General features: G+C 34.5%; 1 pseudogene; it reads right to left on the bottom strand.

Moving 5' to 3' along the window:
* LOC149530781 (putative receptor-like protein kinase At2g42960 pseudogene) overlaps nucleotides 1–13,820 on the bottom strand; it is a 51,928-nt pseudogene that overhangs the window by 7,859 nt on the left and 30,249 nt on the right.

The following is a 13,820-nucleotide window of genomic DNA, read 5'->3' as shown; positions in this document are numbered from 1 at the left end:
CCACCTCCCAAGCTCTAAGACTCATCATATGGACTGAGTGATGTCTTGTTTATCGATTCTATACTATCCTTTGAGATCCCACCACCCTGTAAATGGTACTAGTGGTTACCGTTGTCCTCATCCTTGTGCCTGATATACCTAACTAAGTGGCCCTTATATGATTCTATATTATTTTTCCTTGAAAATACATGATAATGGGATTGGCAGAACTCCACTTGCTCCCTTAATTCTACCATCTCTACCTCTCACCTATCCTAGTCATGCTACAATCTAGAAATCTCATCAATGTCATATTATCGTCTACCACCCTATGCTATAGTTTGTGACCTCACCATGACCAAATCTTCAACCAACCTATCCTACTTGACCCTCAACCCATTCCTCTCAACCAATAGATCTATCTCCCCCTATATCATTTCTCACTTAGACAAAAACCAATCTCTCTTTATTTGGAACTAATCTCTCTCTGCCTATGTATCTTAGAATAATCAACTAACTATATTGTACATCTGATGTAATGTAGTTAACCACATTTCCATATCCATATTCCCCCACTAGATGGTAATCCCCCTCCTCCTAACCCCACTACAAAAATATGTGTATTTTTTGGTCCTTGTGGACCCTGCCCACCATCTACATCCATAAGATTTGGGCCTCCCTCTTCCTATGTCACCTCCTCTCTCTTGACAATTATTTGTACCCTCCTCTTGGGTGACTCCTAGACCAGCACCCGCTTTGTCTCGCTATCTAAGTGATGTGTTTCCTCTTTCTATCCTTTTTTACTCCCTCTTTAATATTCTTAGCTGCTGGAGGTAGCTGAGATCTCCCAATTGGATGTGGTCTCTAAAACCAATCTTGATACTCTTGCATGGACCCAACATCAAGTAGCCCTCCATATAGATCACATGCCATAGGCTATATATCCCTCCACTTTTCTAGTAGTATCTTTCACTATAATCACATGCAAAATCCACTAATCCTCTCTCGATTAACTCTCTAGTAATAAACCTTTGGTGTAGGCACATCTTATAGCTACACAAACTGCTTCATCACTTGATATAGGTGGTACTTCTTCATGATAATTTCCCACCTCCCAAACACAATTTTTAATGTAATCATGTATGGAAGCTAATATTGATCCTTTTTCTATGACCTAATTTTCATGTAGGGTCTCCATGTAATATAATCCTTGATCCTATCCATGGTCACTTGCTAGTAATCTAGGTTGTCACTATCATCGTAGGCTAGTGGCTCACCCCAAATGTAAACCACATGATCCTTAATATGCTTGCCCTATTTACCAATTGTTCAAAGCATGAAAATGTGCTCCCATGTCCATACTCATAGGAGTGAGGCACAACCTATGCCTTTTTCCTACGATCCATCTTTGTGATACATGATCTCTATTAGAAAGTAAAGTCTACCAAGATAAATGAGAGGGGTGGGGGGTGAATAAATTATCCAACTATTAAAAAATTTATCAACCTTATTCATCCTTAAACATGTGAAAAAAAATCAATAACTATAACTAGATACTCATACACAATAAAATCAGATATGTAAACTAGGGAAACCTCGGTGGGGATGGTACCCATAAAATGATGTACTAATATAAATGTTCCTTGTTAGAGGATGAAATATGTTAGGAGCCAATAAAATATATTTAGCCCATATCAGTCCCTGTTAGGAGATTCCAACCCTGTTAGGAGTTGTAGAAGGAAAATGGATCCATTGTCCAAATAGCTTTAGGGGAAAGACCAACGAACTCACTTTCCAATTGGTCTTTGTATTATTTGTTGCAGAATAATAGAAATGAAATAATCTTAGCTCATTCTTTGTCCTCTTGACCAGAACAAACCTCTTCTGATATTGATACCAGATCACCAACTTTGCATCCAATAATCATGTGGATCACTAACTTGCATTTACCAAATATTTTGCATATCACACTTGAATACACTTATCAAATTCATACTTCATCAAAAGTAAAATAACCTTCCTTTATATGTTATCCTCAAAATAATTCCTTGAATTGGCGTTGAGGTTTTCCCAATTAGTTATAATAGGACCACATTAAGATATTACAAAATATTACACATTTTTGTCATTACAAATCACTGTCAGATCATAGTCTTTACAAATTTCTACTCTTGTAGCCTCAAACCTAGCACAATCATTGACATCATCATCAAGTTGTCTACTGTCACTATCTAATTGTGGTTAATGATTCTATCTTAGTAAGGAGATATAAATCAATCATCATAAACCACTTATTAGGTACGTTGTCTACTTACTATCTTCTATAGATTAAGCATATCTTATACATGTCTTTGACTCTTTATATGCGCACTCATCCACATCATCAAGATATAGTGTACAACACATCCTTAACTATGCTTGACCTCATCATCAATATACAGTTTGTACCATCTCATTCTCTTTTTTCTACCTTTCTAGTCTTCACAAAAACAATTTTATGTTGACATCAATGAAAAAAAGTCATGAATGTAACATGTCAATCATACTAAAAATCTCCCAAGTATTCTATAAATTCTTAGGATACTCCCCCAATGGAATATCATCAACATTCATGCAAAAAATCTCATGAAGATATCTATAGAACTTTGCTAACATAGGGAGGTCCATGTTGTTAGTACTCCCACAACAATGATCCATATGATCATAGAAATTAGTGCCAAGGTTACGCTAGTAACTCTTGTGTTTGGGGAAATATACCCCAACACTAGCTCACAAACATTAAAGTAGACCCACCTTATATTTAACTTAATTTAACTTATGTCTACCTTAAATTTAGTTACTATCTCTAGCCTTTGGAAATGCCCTTTAACCCTTCCCCAACCCAACCCCCCTCATTTGATCCAATGTCCCTCAATAAACCCTTAGACTTACCCCTCTGCTTGTGATCCTTCTAACAAGGGGCCACAATCCCATAAGATCCCTTAGTCCTAACATTCTATCCATTATAGGAATACTCCTTGTCCCCTTACCATTGTGATCTTATAGGGATTTGATCCTGTGTTGACCCCACCCTATCACTATTGACCCTTGTGAGAATGCATTCCCACATAAGATTCCTTGTGAGAATGCTAACCCACCAAATGAACAAACCAAATCTACAATCCTATGAGAAATTTATTGTCGGATTGCATTCCTTTAGTAAATGTAACCCCCCTTTGACCCCTCACAATCTTGAAAGGAAACTTTAACCCTAGCCCTACCCAACCCTAACTTGATACAACTTTTATGGTGTCACAATCTTGTTGGTCTTGGAAGTGCTCCCTCTAGACCCATGTTTGTAGGAATTCAAATTTGCATCATCTAAATTAAAATTTAAGGGAAATGACAAATCAAAAGAGAAAATATTTAGGCATAATAATCTATCAACTACCCTACACTACCACACTTGCCTCACAACCTTTTCCTAGTGCCTCATATGCCCTCATCCAACCATCATCTTAAAAAATCATAGAGCTCAAAATTAGAAAGCATCTAGAAGCCAAATGAGAGTAATTGAATTATTTCTAGCGCTTTGTGCCCTTATATAAGACCACTTATAAACCCTTGTTCCCAATTTCCACTCATGAGTGACCCCTTTTCTCTCTCCCCTATTATTTTTGCATCCTGATTATAATTTTAACCTCCTTAAGCCCTTCTTCTAGCCTTCATGTGTCTTGTTTTTTGCCCCATTTTTCTTTCTTTTCAAGATGTCACCATTCCTTAATTTCTCTTTGCACTTCCTTCTCGAGGGGGTGTCACCCATCCACTATCTCCTCTCTTTTTGAGACTAGAGCAAGTTTGTTGCATCATATATTATTTTCAGACATATTCTAAACAATGTTGTCCCAACACTATGTCAAAGAGGGATACAATTTAGACAGCTAAATTTGATTACATGATTAAGTAATCTTGTTTAGTCATCTTCTATGACATTATTAATTAAGTATTTAATATTTAATTGATTTTTGTCACCCCTAGTTAGTTAATCTAAATAATTGATTATAATCAATTAATAAATCAAATGATAATTAATAGTTTGATTATTAATTAAATGCCCATTCTTTTTCTAAATTGAATAATTACTCAATACTTAGGTAATTTAATTCCAAATTTCCCTTTTGATTAAAGAATACCACTTAATTAAACCTTAACCTTAACCTAACCCTTAACCCAACTGTAATCAATTAGTTTAGACTTAACCCAATCTATTCTCCCATATGAAACCTACTTGATTAGCTAATTAAATGATGTTGGAGCATCCTAGGTTGACATGTTATCCTGCTCATTTGTGTTCATTCTGCAGTCATTACCGAGTTGCAGCAATTGTCGAGTGCCAATAATTTTTCAATGTGTGTTGAGTTCTACAGTGTGTGCTGAGTGATCCTTCATGTGTTAAGTGTTCTTGTTGATGTTGAGTGTCAACATTTTTTTCCTTCTTTTGCTAAGTTGTCTGTATTTTGGGAGCCAACTTGTATGTTCAATTTTAATGGCAACTTTAATGATAGGATCTTGTCTTGGAATGTGTCCAGACCATTTTAAGGTTGGCCTTTCTAATATGTAATTTTATTGAATCTTCTATAAGCCTTTTTGGCAAGTATAAATAGATTTTTAGGCTTAGAGTTAGGGAAGATTTTGTAAAAGAACTTAGAGGATTGAAAAAGTTTGATATATATGTGTCTAGAAGTGTGAATTTGAAGCTCAATCTTGGATCTTGAATGTATTTTGTTTTTGGTCATAACCGAGAAGGCCTTATAGTTGGGCATGCATGCTGGTCATTTCATGAATGAGTAAAAGTGTTTCATTCTCTCTCTCTTTCCCTCTTTGTGTGTTTTCTTCCGTTGTGTTGACTCTGCAAGGTTGGTTGGATTGTTGGGTGTGCCTTTGGCCCTAGTTATTCTTTACCTCCTTGTGTAATTAAACCTAGTTTATTAAGACACCCATTTGCATTTGTATAACATTTCCACTTGCCTCCTTAACAACCTCTATTCTAAACCTCATTATACCCTAACCATTTTCACAACCTTAAGCATGAGGATTGATAAATTCTAATCCTCACCCAAGTCAACTCTTGTCACATCCCCACATCCCAAGCCAAGTCCTTTTATGATATCCTTAAATAATTCTCTTACACCTCACTTACACACTTTATTTATCTCTTGCACCTTTTCCCCTTAACAATCCCCAAAAATGGTCACATTCCCCCCACCCCAAAAACCCTAATCCTCTCACTTGCATTCTCCTAATAAAACTTGTCACAAGGCTATGGATTTGAGAAAGCACAATCCATGTGTTCTATTTTACTTGCATCTTGGCCACTCATAAGAATCTTCCAATTTTACATCTCATCCATAAGTTTCCACATCCCTTTGTCTATAAAGTGAATCCTTCACCCTTCAAAAATCATCCACCTTTTGATGTAATGTTATAATACCAAATTGAGAGCTTAAAAATACCAAATTGGTATTATAATTTCCAAATCTTTAATACATCCATAGTTAGTTTTTGTTATCATCCTTTATTGTTTAATCCACTTTAAGGATAGTAAATTGATCACACATACATAATCTTGGACAATACTACAAAATAATGAATATCTTATTTATTTGGTTTAGGGAGGTTTGCACTTTGTTAGTTTCTTTATTTGATTGTTTTGGTCTTTTCCTTATTGTCTAATCATATATGTAGATTTTTCTCTTGTGATTTCAATGCTTCCATCATTGTTTGTCTTCCTTTAAACAAACTTTAATTGCTCATAGTTTCTTCTATAAAAACATGGTTATGAGTGGGATGCATGGTCACCATTTGGGGTACCAATTTTTGCATGTTCTTAGTTATAGGAAAGATGAGAATTAATATAAAAATAAGATGTTCTACAGATTTCATAGCAAGATATAAATGAAAATATGTTAAAGCACCACTTGTTATCAAAAAATGGGATATCATATTCCTTGAAAACAAATATGTTAAAGACTTGACTATTTTAAAGAGAATGGGATATCATGGTACAAGGTTAGAATCTAAATAAGATGAAATGAAGGAAATCCTTAAAGAATTTGGTTATCCTAAATGGATGGGGTTGGGCTCCTTAGAGACCTAAGGATCCTTAATTGATGAGTATGTCATGATTGAATTTGAAACTCACCCTGACGAAGAATTCCAAGAGGTAATATATTAAAAATGACCTTATCATCATCTATCATATCATGGGTATCATATCCTTAGATATTTAATCTCATGTCCTTCCACTCAAAAATCCTAAGATTATAAACTAGAACCTACAATATAAACCACTATCTCTCAACATTTCTAATTTTGTTGAGGTAACATTTTCTCTCCATGACCTGAGAGATATCTAAAAACATGACCATAAAATTATATATAATGAGAAAGACTTATTTGGTAGCCAAGTGAACCTTCTTAATCGCAAAAGTAAAAATAAAAAGAAACATGTTTAGGTGAAAGTCTCCTTGAGGCACCTTTAGATGAGGAAAAGTGCAAATAAAGGATGTATCCTCTAGTGAAAACCTATCTGAGGCACTAGGATAGGGATAGGTTGATTTATAATCATGTCTACTCCACCATAAAATCATCTACATTGATTGATGAAACTATTGAATTTAATCTTGGAACTAAATTGGATCCTTACATCACATAAATAGAAACATCATTGAATGGATAGGAAAGAATTGAAATAAATGGATATATTCAAAAAGTTCAAAATAATTTTTCATTGTCTTTTAAGGATATTTTTGGTCTTAATCATGATCTAGTGGCTTGCCATTTTGTGGAAGATCCAAAAATAAAATCTAATAGACAAAAAAATTTACAAGATACATCCAAAAGTGGTATTATTGGTTAAGGTTGAATTAGAAAATATGTTGGAGGCTAAAATCATACACCTTATTGATTACATTGAATGGGTATCCAACATTGTACTAGTAGGATAGCCTACATAAGGCATCTCAATCTACAAAAGTTCAAATATCTTGATACAACATGTCTAAATGATGATTTTCCTCTTCCTAATATTGACATCATAGCATATTATTTAACAATTAGACATGAGATGTTGTCCCTTAAGGATAATTTCTTTGGATACAACCAAATCAAGATAGCCATAGATGATCAATAAAATACAACATTCATGAATCCTTGGGGCACATTCAATCACAAGGTCATGCCCTTTGGTCTCAAGAATTTATGAGATACATACCATCAAGATATGAATACTAGATTTCATAATCTCCTTCATGACATTATGAAGGACTATGTAGATTGTTTTCTCGCTATGTCCAAGACAAGAGAGGTACACATTTTAGTCCTTAGAAATATCTTTGACAAATTGGGGAAATACAGAGTAAGACTAAATCCAAAGAAGTGTGTGTTTGGTGTTCAATCAATAAAACTTCTTGGTTAAATTTTCTCCTAGAGGAATAGAGGTAGAACAAAAAAAGGTGAAATCCATTTTGGGTATGCTACACCCTAGAACACTAAAACAATTTTATAGATTACAATAAAGACTTTAAGTAGCCAATTTTTTTAATAGAAAAACTAGAGGGTAAAATTGAGCATTTTTCACCCCTACTAAGGAAACACACTAATTTCATATGGGATATCTTATGTTAAAAGATTTTGATTAAAAAAATACATAGATAATTCATCAATTTTGGTTGTGCCTCTTCCAAGTAGACCTTTGATTCTTTACATTTCAACAATAACAGTAGCACTAGGAGCTCGTTTAGGTCAGCTAGATGACAATGGGAAAAAATGAGCAATATATTACTTGAGAAAAACATTGGTTACCTATGACTTGAACTATATACCTATTGAAAATGCACTCTCTGATATAACTTTATATGCATAGAGCCTACATCATTACATGCTCATTCATAAGACTCAAGTCATTGATAAAATCAATCCATTAGAGTACCTATTACCTAAATTTTCTATGACTGGATGCACTATAAAGTGGGTAATGATCCTCAGTGAATTTATCATTGAGTATGTGGATCATAAGGCAATAAAAGGAAAATTAATAGCTAATTAGTTGGAAGAAGTGCCTATTCTAGGAGATCATCCCATACTTACTATTTTTCCAAATGAGTATATTCTCACTATTGCCACAACAACATCATGGAAATATTTTTTTGATGGATCTTTCACACAAAAGGGCTCGAGACAAGAATATTATTTGTTACACCATAAGAAGATCTCATCTCCAAGTTATATAATCTCACTTTTTAGTGCACAAACAACATTTCATATTATGAGGTGTTAGTCACAAATTCTCATCTCATTATTATTTGGAAAATCACTTCTCTTCTACTCTTTAGATATTCTCAATTGGTAATAAAACAAGTGACAAATGAATTTCAAAAAAAATATGACAAGATCCTTCCTTATATATGCATGGTTGGAGAGATTAAGAAATATTTCACTTTACTTAAGTTTTTTGCAAATCCTCTTATATATACAACAAAGCAACTAACATTATGGAAACTATTGAATCATTGGTATCTATTCCTAAGAATTATGATTGTTGTAAATTTTTTGTTGAGAACCTTATTGTCTCTACTTATGACCAATCAAAATCAAAGATGGTGTGTACTATTATGATTTATAAACCATCTTGGTATCATGAAATTCTCTCCTACCTTCACAATAATATCATCCCCCTAACCTCATCCCTAATCAATGAAAAACCCTCATTTGTCACACTTCCTATTTCAAAAGAATATTGATGGAACCCTCCTCAAGTATTTAGACTTGGAGGAATACAAGACTTCATTACAAGAAGTGCATAAATGAATCTATGGGGCACACTCAAGTAGACTCATGTTGGTGAAGAAGTTGCTTTGATTTGGTTACAATTGGCCCACTTATATGAAAGAATATGCATACAATTTTTTGAAGCATTGTGTTCCGTGTCAACACCATGGTGATTTGATATATGCACCAAATCAATAACTCCAACATACCATCACCAATTTTCCTTTTTCTTGTGTGGGTATTTGACCTTGTTGGACAAAAACTTCCAACTTAATCCAATGGTCATAAATATATCCTTTAGCTACTAAATATATGATGAAATGAATTGAAGTTATTCACCTTATTTACACTACTAGAAAACACATATCTAATTTTACCCTAAATTATATTAGTTATCGCTATGGCATCCCCTAAGATATTCATATTGATAATGGTATCCTCTTTAAGAACAAGGATTTCATTGAGCTATTCCATAAATTTGGCATCACCCATAATTGTTCCTCTAGATATTTCCCACAAGGAAGTGGTAAGTTTGAGGCTACTAATAAGAATTGTTGTCACAAAAGTTTTTACTTAAGGACAACCTTGTGAAACATGGAAACAACCTCCAAGTTGTGGGACTTGAACAATGAGGTTGAGTCTCCAGAGAATTTTGGCTTCCTTTGCTATCAAGATGCACCTAACTATTCTTGGAGAGGAAAAGGGAGAAGGAATGAATAGAAGAAAACTACTTAATCTATTCTAAGGAGGCGATGAACCAAAATAGAGTGTTTGATCTTATCTCTACCCATAAATGCACAGTTAACCAGTTATAACCTCAAAGAATACATATTCAAACTTTACTCAATCCAAAAATCACATGTACATTAGACAATAGAAGAATTCTATAGGAAGAAACTTCACCTAAGATCATTCAAATTCCAAAATAGATACAATCATGTAAATTACAGAATATAGACAAGAACATTAACCAAAGGCAAAGGAGTTTGCACAATGTGTTAATGGCTGAAAGAGATGTAGTAGAGAATTACAATGGCTCAAAGGTATGAGAAATTGTAGTAATATGCATGGGATGCAATAATAGAGAATCAAAGAAAGATCAACCCTTTGAAATGGTACAAAACTTGCTTTTATAGTTGAAGCATAACTGAGAAACTTCTACTAGAAGCCAAAGCACAACTACCATCATTAAGATTATAGACAATAACCATAAAGATTGAGAAAATTTGATCATAGGAAAAAATCAAATGCAAAAAAATCTAATATTTTTCCAAAAGAACAACCCTGAAAAAATAGAAATGATGGTAATTAATGCACAACTGGGTAGATGGATAACTAGGTGGTGAGTGTGTACTCCTTTTGCATTTACTAGGCATGGGAAATGTTGAAAGCAATCTGTAGATGGTTGAAATATATGATCTACCATTAAAGAGTTATTTCTTCCTTGCTATCAGCACACCAAGTCAAATTTATCAACAGGTCAATAATATTCAATGTTCATCCTATACCCTTCTGTAATTCTATTGGTCAAAGACCCTTTTCTTTTCTAGTTTTGACAAGTGCAAAACCATTGTCATGGTCAACCCAGGGACCTATGATCTTATGATCATCAATAAAGTCACAACCCTCATATCATCTTTGGCCTAAAAGCTAACCCCTACGATCTTATGATATAGTTTATCTTCTGGTCAAGAGCACCTTTCATCCTTCCTATAATCTTATGATCATCAACTCTTCTTAATATCAGGCCTTCCTTGAATTTTCTTCATGAGCTTATGACACACCATACCTCCTAACATCAGGCATCTACCTTTCCTTGCAATTCTCCAATTGGATGACCTCACAACAATACCATGGCATAGGGTCGTAAATAAATTTTTTTTTCTTTACGATGTTACAATAGCCAAATATCATAACATCAACAGCTTAATCCTTCCTTTTTGTGATCTTACGACATGGTCTATATCATAAGATTGTAGGACTCTTTCACCTGACTGCCTTTTCCCAACTCACATGTAAACCTATCCACCTTGCCTATGGCCCACAAGAAAGATAGGATCCACACACCACATCTCAACCTCTCATTTTTTCAGCAAGGATAATGACCTCGTAACTTTGCATAGAAATAAAGCAACAACCATGTATTATTTTAGATCTGATGGTGGACAAAAAATTAAATTTTGCTTAGGCCTTTGAATTAAATTTTTTTTCAGGAAGACATTTTTGGTTAACAATTCTGGTGACTTAGAGGGGATGCAAGCCAGCTATGCATAAGACCAGTGACCTAAAGCATCCATTGGGCTATAGAGTCAAAAAACATGAAAATTCACCCTGCTAGAAACCATAATACTAAAAAATATGACCCTCTATAATCTCAAAATTTAGGTAAACTACCTCTATAACAAAACATGTGCTCGACACTTCTTGTAAAATAAGAACAAACAAGAAACAAACTACTCTAACTATGTACAAGAAACATCATTTTTCCTCAAAAACAAGGTCTGATATATATTCCATTAATTGGAATAGGCAAGATTTTACCATCATGCCTACTTAGCTAGAAAGCATTGGCCTTCTTGTAACTAATAACCAATCAGGGACCACTCCATAATGTATCAAATTTTGAGTGCCTCCCTAGTTTTTCCTTGTCTGCATCTCATTTTAATGAAAGATCACTTGCTCTGAAGATTTTGACCCTAGCCTTCCTATCAAAGGACTTCTTGACTTATTGTTGATGTGCTTCCATGGTCTATATGGCCTATTTTCTTTTCTCTTCTAGCTCCATCAGTTCTTCCATTTTTATGGACATAGCATCATTTCCAATTAGGTCCAACTGATGAGCCAACTCAAGAGCAAGAAATTCTAGTGAAATAGGAAATCTAGCTTCCTTGCCACACACCAACATGAAAGGAGAATTTCCTATGGCTCTCTTAGGTGTTATTCTATCAGCTACATAGAGTTTTTTTCAAATTTTGATGTCAAAACTGAGCTAGTTATCCTCTATAATCTTTTTCATAATCCTGATAAGGTTCTTGTTAGATGACTCAACCAATCTATTTCCCTGAGGATAATAGTTCAAGGATGTGCTCAAGTGGATATTATGATCAACTTCCCATACAAAAATATAAGCTCCTACAAAATATTTTTCATTGTCTAAGATAATGGTTGAAGGGGCACCAAATATGGTAACAATTAGATCAAGGAATTCAATAACTAAAGATTCTATGGCATCCTTCAATGAAATTGCCTCTATCCATCTGGTAAAGTAACTTATAGTAGCTAGAATCCATTTGTGACTAGAGCTAGAAGGTGGATTGATAGGGCCTATGAAATCCAATCCCTATTGAGAAAAGGGTTGATCCACTTAAATGGGATGAAGTGGAAGAGATGTAAGTCTTTGCTCACCAGAAAAGAAAGAATAGTTTTCCAATTTTCTTACATGTCTATGAAAATCATGGAATAAGGATGGTTACTAGTAACCAGACCTCATAATCTTTGTTGCAGTTGTCCTTATTGAAAAGTGGCCACATTAGGACCATCATTAAGCTCCTTGATCACCCTATCAACTTGATCTGTATGAATACATCTTAACAGTGCTCCATTGAAGTCGCTCCTAAATAAGGTACCATCAACTATAGCATAGGGGATTTCTTGCAATCTGAATTGTCTCCTTTTAGCTATATCTAACCCTTGAGGATATCCATTTCCAGTTCAGAAGATCCTCATATTATCTATCCAACTCCTTGGATTATCATTTCTTGCTTCTTGTTGTTTTTTCAATACCATAGTGACTTCATCATCTGATTCCTAAGATGAGATCATCTGTTTGCACAATCCTTTTCCTCTTACCAAATTGGTAATTTGAATGCTCACATCATAATCCATTACCTTAGTGACCCATCCAGCTCTCTTCTTACTAATATCTTTGTTCAAAAGAAAGTCCTTCACATTGGCATGGGGTACTAACAAAAGGATCTTGTTATAAGACAGAAGGTGTCTAAATTTTTGAAAGCTCTTATGACTACAAGGGCTTGCTTCTCTACATAACTATATTTGTCTTCATATTCTTTAAGCCCTTCACTAAAGAAGTCAATGGGTTGCTCTTCATTCTTATCATTTGTTTGAGTCAAGACATTAGAGATGCTTGATTCACCAGCTAAGGTTTAAAGAATGAAATCCTTCTCAAAATTTATATTGATGAGAGTAGGGGCTAAGGCTATGGTTGCTTTGATCTCTTCAAAGATTTCTTTCCCTACTTTGGTCCATGAAAATATCATATCCTTCTTAAGCATAGCTATAAAGGGTTTCACCATGGTAGCTAAATTAGGGATAAATATACTCACAAAATTTATCCTACCAAGAAAACTTTGCAACCCTTTCTTATGGCTAGGAAGGGAGAGAGCAAGTATTGCCTTTGTTCTCTCTGGATCCATGGTTAGACCATCCTTAGATGCAACATGTCCTAATAATTTCCCTTGATTGGTGGCAAAGATACACTTGTTTGGATTCAAAGATACTCCAAACTCTCTACATCTTATGAACACTTGTCTGAGATGACCAAAATGATCTGTTATATTCTTTGAATACATTGTGATATCATCAAGGTAGACCAACACAAACCTTTCAATCATGTTCTTGAAGGCCATCTCCATTGCCTTTTGAAATTTGGCACCTGCATTTGTTAGCCCAAAAGGCATTTTACTATAAGCACATGTGTCCCACTTTGTTGTGAATGTAGTCTTATATATATCAGCCTCTTTGACCAGCACATGGTTATAACTAGAATCCATCCAAGAAAGAAAATCTCTCTAAATCGCTAACCTTAGATAATATTTGTTCCATGGAAGGGAGAGGATGATGATCCTTAAGAGAAGCTTGGTTGAGGTCCCTAAAGTCTACACATAGTCTTATTTCTCCATTCTTCTTCCTAATAGAGACAAGGTTTGTCACCCGTGATGAGTGCTTCATAGGGAAAATTATATTAGCCTCAATTAGCTTGGATAGCTCTCTTCTCAGTAATGGCTCAATCTTTG

The sequence above is a fragment of the Cupressus sempervirens genome, chromosome 11 (assembly GCF_028749045.1).
Source record: "Cupressus sempervirens isolate cs-2001-9-10 chromosome 11, ASM2874904v1, whole genome shotgun sequence".
In the NCBI taxonomy this organism is placed as follows: Eukaryota; Viridiplantae; Streptophyta; class Pinopsida; order Cupressales; family Cupressaceae; genus Cupressus; species Cupressus sempervirens.
The sequence above is the reverse complement of the archived record's forward strand: the minus strand, read 5'-3'. Positions and strand labels throughout refer to the sequence as shown.